Source organism: Amblyomma mixtum, chromosome 3, assembly GCF_055824585.1.
Source record: "Amblyomma mixtum isolate Tamu chromosome 3, ASM5582458v1, whole genome shotgun sequence".
Taxonomy (NCBI): Eukaryota; Metazoa; Arthropoda; class Arachnida; order Ixodida; family Ixodidae; genus Amblyomma; species Amblyomma mixtum.
This window is the reverse complement of record NC_143014.1, coordinates 250,821,898-250,828,506: the sequence shown is the minus strand read 5'-3', so window position 1 is coordinate 250,828,506 and position 6,609 is coordinate 250,821,898. Positions and strand designations below refer to the sequence as shown.

The 6,609-nt window shown below is 47.0% G+C and overlaps 2 non-coding genes across 2 annotated transcripts; one reads left to right on the top strand and one right to left on the bottom strand.

Moving 5' to 3' along the window:
* Positions 1 to 896: 896 nt before the first annotated feature.
* Positions 897 to 969, bottom strand: TRNAT-UGU (transfer RNA threonine (anticodon UGU)). Its single transcript has one exon. It is a non-coding gene; the product is annotated as a tRNA-Thr (tRNA).
* Positions 970 to 1,293: 324 nt separating this feature from the next.
* TRNAA-UGC (transfer RNA alanine (anticodon UGC)) lies at positions 1,294 to 1,366 on the top strand. Its single transcript has one exon. It is a non-coding gene; the product is annotated as a tRNA-Ala (tRNA).
* The last annotated feature ends 5,243 nt before the right edge of the window (positions 1,367 to 6,609 follow it).

The following is a 6,609-nucleotide window of genomic DNA, read 5'->3' as shown; positions in this document are numbered from 1 at the left end:
AACTCTATGCTACGCCCGCGTCATGCCGGCAGGAGTTTCACGCCTATCGCTTCCGCCTTGCATGCGCAATTAAGCGGATCGAGCTGAAAATTTGGAAGCGAATATCTCGGAACACACGCGGGCTTGGAGAATGTTACCAAATGGAATTGTGTAGGAATACTACTGCCTCGTGGTTCCCTATATTGCCACGTAGTGGTGACTGCAGTCGGGCGAACAGGAAAACAGCGAGGATTTCTTCGAAACGAAACTCTTTATTTGGGCTGACTTGCGCCCGCAAAGAACAGAATCACTCGGCGGCGGCGTAGCAACAAGCGTGCTCGGCGGTCGTCGAACAGAATGCCCGCCGCTGTCGGCCATGCTCTTTTTAAAGCTGATAGCGAAAATTCGAGATAAAGCTTGGGAAGTTACTAGAACATTCTGGCACAAAGTAGAATCGGCTCCGCCTGGATGCGATCAATCGAGATAAATCTAGGCGCGTCTTGCGTCACAAACGAAGCGATAAAGCGACGTGCCGGCAGCCTTGAAGCATGAACAAATAAACACAACAAACAAACGCTACAAAGATTCGCGGCAATATAAGTATGCCTGCTGACTGCCGTCACTAAAAAGTTCATTCGTCGATTTTAGATTTGTGCCTGACGGTGACAATTATCCTCTCACTTTATTGTCCCCCTGGCGCATGACTTATGCGCAGAGGTGAATTTCAAGTGCCTCTCAGCGTATAATTTTAAGAATTATAGATATGAGAGAAGCCAACAGCCACAGAAACCATGGGAACACAGGTAATTTTTTTGTATTATTTATCTACTTTGTGGTGTTGATCAATGGAGAATATTACTGATTATGCTATTGTTTAAATATAATTGATCCGAAAAGCCGAAGAAAAAACAACCACATGCCGCCGGTGGGAACCGAACCCACGACCTCCGAATTACACGTCCGGTGCTTTACCAACTGAGCTACGGCGACGGCTGTCTGATCTGCTTTCGGGGGTATTTATGTTTTACAAGTGCATTAACTTTGAGAGTGTTCATCAGCGCCATCCACGTTCATAAGCGGCGGCCGTAGTACGTCCTGAGTACCAGTGGTGTGACGTGGAACGTCATCGAACAGCGAGCGTGGTAGCTGTGTGTGAGAACCCTCTTATGCTTCCTAAGGCATCCAGGCTGCCAGAACCGAGGCCCTCCTTAAGCAATTAAGCAGACAAGGGAAGGGAAATGAGGGGCACATTATACATATGAGAGAAGCCAACAGCCACAGAAACCATAGGAACACAGGGAAGATCAGACAGCCGTCGCCGTAGCTCAGTTGGTAGAACACCGGACGTGCAATTCGGAGGTCGTGGGATCGGTTCCCACCGGCGGCATGTGGTTGTCTTTTCTATCGTATATATATATATATATATATATATATATATATATATATATATATAGGTACAGTATTACGACAAACGCGACTGTTCTTTTAACGTTTATTTTGCAAACAGTTTCGGGAATGGTATTCCCTTCGTATATATATATATATATATATATATATACGAAGGGAATACCATTTGCTCAAATTTGCCAAGGTGTTTCTTGACCTGCTCTCTGTATATATATATATATAATATATATATATATATATATATATATATATATATATATATATATATATATATACAGAGAGCAGGTCAAGAAACACCTTGGCAAATTAGAGAAAGGGTGTACACTAATAAGATTACTGCGCCCCGTAACGTCAGTAATATGATCGCCATGAGGAAGAAAGCGTATTGAAGTGTAACGCGCTGCAGCAAGTTTAACTGCATCATGTAATTTAATCACTATGTTGGAAGAATAAGGACAACAGCACATGCCAATAACAATTTTCTGGTTGTTAAGAACGATAGCCGCCCAAATTGACTCCAAGGGGATGGGGAATAGAACCCACCGTGACTGCAAATCATTGTTAATAGCTTCAAGAACATCGCCTCCCTATTCTGTTGTGCAATAACAGCAGTAGAAAGAAAACATGCGGGCTGTTGGGAAAAGATCGCAATCATGAATTTGAGCCCGCAGCCAGGTGTCCGTTAGTACAATAATGTCGGCATTTAGAAACGTCAGCGGCAGAAACTAAAGCGCCACGCTTGTTAAGAGTGCGACACATGTTAGAAAAGGGGACGGGCATGTCTGATGGGCGTGCTCCACTGCCCCTCGCGTTTTCCTGCCTACGATCGCATAGCGACGTCAACGCTTTGCGAGCATGTTTTTTTTTTTTTTTTTTTTTGCTGCGTTGCATTTTCAGTTATGCTATTCTCTCGAGGCTTCGTGTGCTTACTGGTTCCCATTCACTGTTAGCGAGAGATGAGGTTTCAAGCGCAGACTCGGAACAAGTGATCAGACTCGGGCTCGTTTTCATATCGCGAGAACGCAGTAGAAAGAACACCATAAAATAAAAACAGTCGCAAATGAATTCAAAGAACCCTCCTGGGCATGTGAACAACACCAATTCCGGTTCGTTGCTATCCTTGGCATACAGTGAAAAACGCTTACATACCAAAGGAGCGCAATAGCGCGGCATGTGAATCATGGCGTCCCTGCTCCCGTGCCCACTGAAGATTGCGTCGCGCTGCCAGTCGTTTCAGCAGCTGCCAGGAGCACGCATGTTCTTTCGACCACGTTGGTGCGCGGAGGAACGTGTGCAACGATGAGATGGAATCCAGTCGCAGATGATCACCTGGTTGGCCACATTCGAAGCTTACCCCCGACGGCGGCGGCGGAAGGGCCAAGGCTTGGAAGGACCACAGCAAGAGGAATGCCACGACTGCCTGTGGAGCGCAAAAAAAAACAAAAAACAAAACAGCACTTAAGTCATGGCGTCGTTGTTTCCGCGCCCATGCTGCACATGCTCCGCGTGCATGCACAATTAGCGGAACGTTTTAGCTCGCCATTAATATGCTAAAAGGAGGCTACAGTTCCGGCGTCCGGAATACACTGCGCATGCGCACTTTGCGCGCGCTCAGCAAGCACCAACGGGAGCGGTAACGCTAGCGGTATACGGCACAGATATACTAAAGTGCTCAGCAACCCAGGGGAAAGCCGAATGTTGGCTAAAATTGGTGAGGACATTGCGTCGTAGACGCGGGTTCGATCCCGGCCGCGGCGGCCGAATTTCGATGAAGGCGAAATTCTAGAGGCCCGTGTACTGTGCGATGTCAGTGCACGTTAAAGAAGCCCAGGTGGTCGAAATTTCCGGAGCCCTTCACTACGGCGTCCCTCAGGGCCTGAGTCGCCTTGGGACGTTAAACCCAATAAACCATTAAACCAATAAACATTGCGTCGTGCCGCGCTGCTCAGAAGCGCCCTTCTCGAAGAGACGATCGAATAGCCTGTGCCAGTTGAAATATCAGCGGTCTCGAGACTAGCGCGCGGATACCAGGCGCGTAAGAAAACGTTCAAGACGCAGTAATGAACCGCTGTGACGATGTATCTTTTCATGGGAGTGGCGGTTTTCATGGAAGCTTGACTGTTACGAAAAGGACAGAATATCGCGGATAAATTCAAGGAAGGGAAGCCTCCTACTTCAGGGACATGTCTGCTTTGCGGGGCAAAAAAAATAATATAATAGTAACATCCAAGAATTTTCGTAGTCTCTAGGGACGAAGACGCGCGTGGCAGCAATGGCTATACCGTCGCCCTCCACTCTTTGCGAGAGCGCCCACTACAGAGACCCTCCGTCATGCGACCACAGATGGCACATTGAAGTGCCAACGAGCATTCTGAGTCAATGGCCTCATCACATTCCTTACAGTCTGCATCAAACCTTTTTTTTTTTTTTTTTTAAATACCGAGAGGAAACACTTTAAGAGAACAGCAAGCCGAAACAGAAACTCAGACCGTGGCCAGAGGCGCTGTTTCGCGTGATGCAGCGATGACGGAAGCAAAATTACTGGAAAAACGCTCGGACGGCGTTGAATGGCTGATGTAGCGACTGAAAAGGATGAGCACTGTCGTAAAATGTATGAGGCAAACTAATACAAACCTAAACATTTTCTGAGCCAAGGGCAGAGCGGGTATTAAAGTGCGGAATGACGTCGGAAATGCAGTGCTGCCCGTAGAAATCATCGAAACTGAAGCCACGGAAACAGCAAACTGTAAAATCGATTTCCGTCGAAATGGAACGTTGCATGGCTACCAAACTTGGTTGACAGTCACGCAACGTCAGTACGGGGGAACCACTTCGTGTACAAACCTGCATAATCTCTCTCTCTGCTACAAAAAAAGAAAAAAAAACGATTCGTCACGTAGCAGGTGTGGCTTATGACGCTCACACAAGTGAGTTATTTTCCTCCTCAGTATACTTCCAATCACACACGTGTACGAGTTAAATGCTTTGTTAAAATACAAATGCTCCGTGAAGCTAATCGCATGCCTTTTTTACGTCTATGCAATTTGTCGAAACCACCAGAAATAATTTACGATATCAGGAGAAGAGAGGCATGGTTAGTTCCATTTTCACGTGCGAACCATGGAAAGAATAGGTTGCAGTATCGTATGTAAACTTTACTCAATGAATGCCCAAACTCTAATATGGATATTAATACTGTATCGAAGAAGCAGCTAAAACATTTGGTTAATAACAATTTCAAGATATAGCATGAAAACTATAAGAATTGTATAAAATTACGATATGCTAGCAGATCTGTAACACTTGCGTTGTATTTTCTGTTGCGCGTGCGATACACCTCGTATTTATTTGTCTGTGCAAATGTTGTGGCGAGTTCCTCATATCTGTCGACCTACGTGTGTCGTCTTTGTCCGGACGACGGGGCTTGTTTCTTGGCCCTGAGGTGGGCCACTTATATGGCGCTCTTTGTCCTCTGAGTATGTGTGGAGTGAGGTGAGCCTTCATCCTCACCTCTCATGACCTTCTGGCGGTGCCTCCGCCATCCGGCTGGGGAGGGCGAGCCCCGCGGTCTGGTTTCTTTGGGCGGGGGCGGTACACTTGATGTTTTACATGCTCTTGAAAGTGCACGTCATCGGTAATTACTATTGGCTGTTGGTCTTTTTATGGTCTTGAATTCATAAGTGTTAATTTTATTAACCTCTGAAGGCACTATTCTTTTTCCCAACCCCTATCGCTTTCTATTGTGTATAACCTTTTTATTGCATCGCATTGTAGTTTTTTATCCACGTCGCTTTCTATTGCATAACATTAATCTCACTATATGTTCTTTGCCGCAAAATTGTTCCATTTACAGCTTTAGTTTCACTGTAGGCACGAACCATCCGTTGCCAGGAGACAGGGCAAGTACCCTGTCAAGCTGCTCCTACGGCAGGTTTTTGTTCTTACCCTTGCATTTGCTTCTGTAATGAAATAAATGCTAAATAAATTTAATTGAATTGAAAAAAAAAATTGTCAGGAATGGGAGAAAGATCTGCAGTATAATTTTTGTTAGATTATGATACAACCTCGAGAGACCCCCGGAGCTGTCCTTTAATAATTTCAGAGGAACGGCGCCAGGAAGCTCTCTCAGCCCTTAGCTAGAAGTTCTCAGTACTCATCGGCGATTCACGCACAGAGCACAAAACTGGTCGTGAGGCCATCAGCAGCAACATGGCCTCCCTGTGCCTTGAAACACGCTCAGTCGCTCTATTTGCTCGACGCGAGCGTCCCGTGGACGCGATGGACTCCTTGTAGGTGACAGCAAGAGCGCCCCACAACACGCACACTGTAAGGGTCAAAGCATGCGCCCTGGGCTTTATATTTTCCAGCAACGGCGAGAGAAAAGCCTCGGAAGCGACAAAACATTCGCCTCAACGAGAGGTGGCTACGGACCCTCTTCAGACAGCAGCTGCGTCGCTAGCTCCGCTGGGCTGCGAATGTCACTCGGAATCCACGTAGGCCAGGCGTATACAGAAGGCATGTGTTAACCCTTGTTGTTCGCACTGAGAAGTGTGACGGGGGCAGTAAGTGAATGCGTGTGCAGTGTCTTCGTACGTTAAATGCCCCGATTACGTGGATCTGAGCATGCGTCGTGTTTTGCATGCAGTGTGCCAGAGAGAACACCCCAACCATCTCATGCAGATGAAAGTGACGCTGAATATGTCCTTTAGAGCAAGTTACAGGGGTCTTCTCCAATGTTTTCTTTATCTTTTCCTCGCATCCAGCACGGAGATAATACTCTCTCTTCGTCTTCATTTCCTCATTTTATTCCAGTCGCTGCCGGCAGTTTTCACAGAAAGGCACACTGGCACCGCGGCCGAGCGGTTTAAAGCCTTGGTCTCAAAAACACGGAGGCAGGCCAGATTCCAGATTAAATTGCGACGGCGCCAAGAGAGATGTCTTCCGATCATGCACATTAGCCGCGGACAACGACGCACGCGAACGTTGTTGACTTGCTTACGTTCCTATGGGGTGTATATTGCATTAAAGCAGATCAAGCTGTGAATTGCAGAGATGGACCTATATGGGCGATTCACTTCCTCCGAGGTAAGCGGCGTAGTATGTCATGGCCGGAAACTCCCGCCTTCTAGCTGACATCCTAGCCGGACACGTGGGCGTTTGTGCCACGTGACCACGGGAGGGCGCAGATGATCGAGGAAGGTGACGAAAATTCCCAAGTTTTGT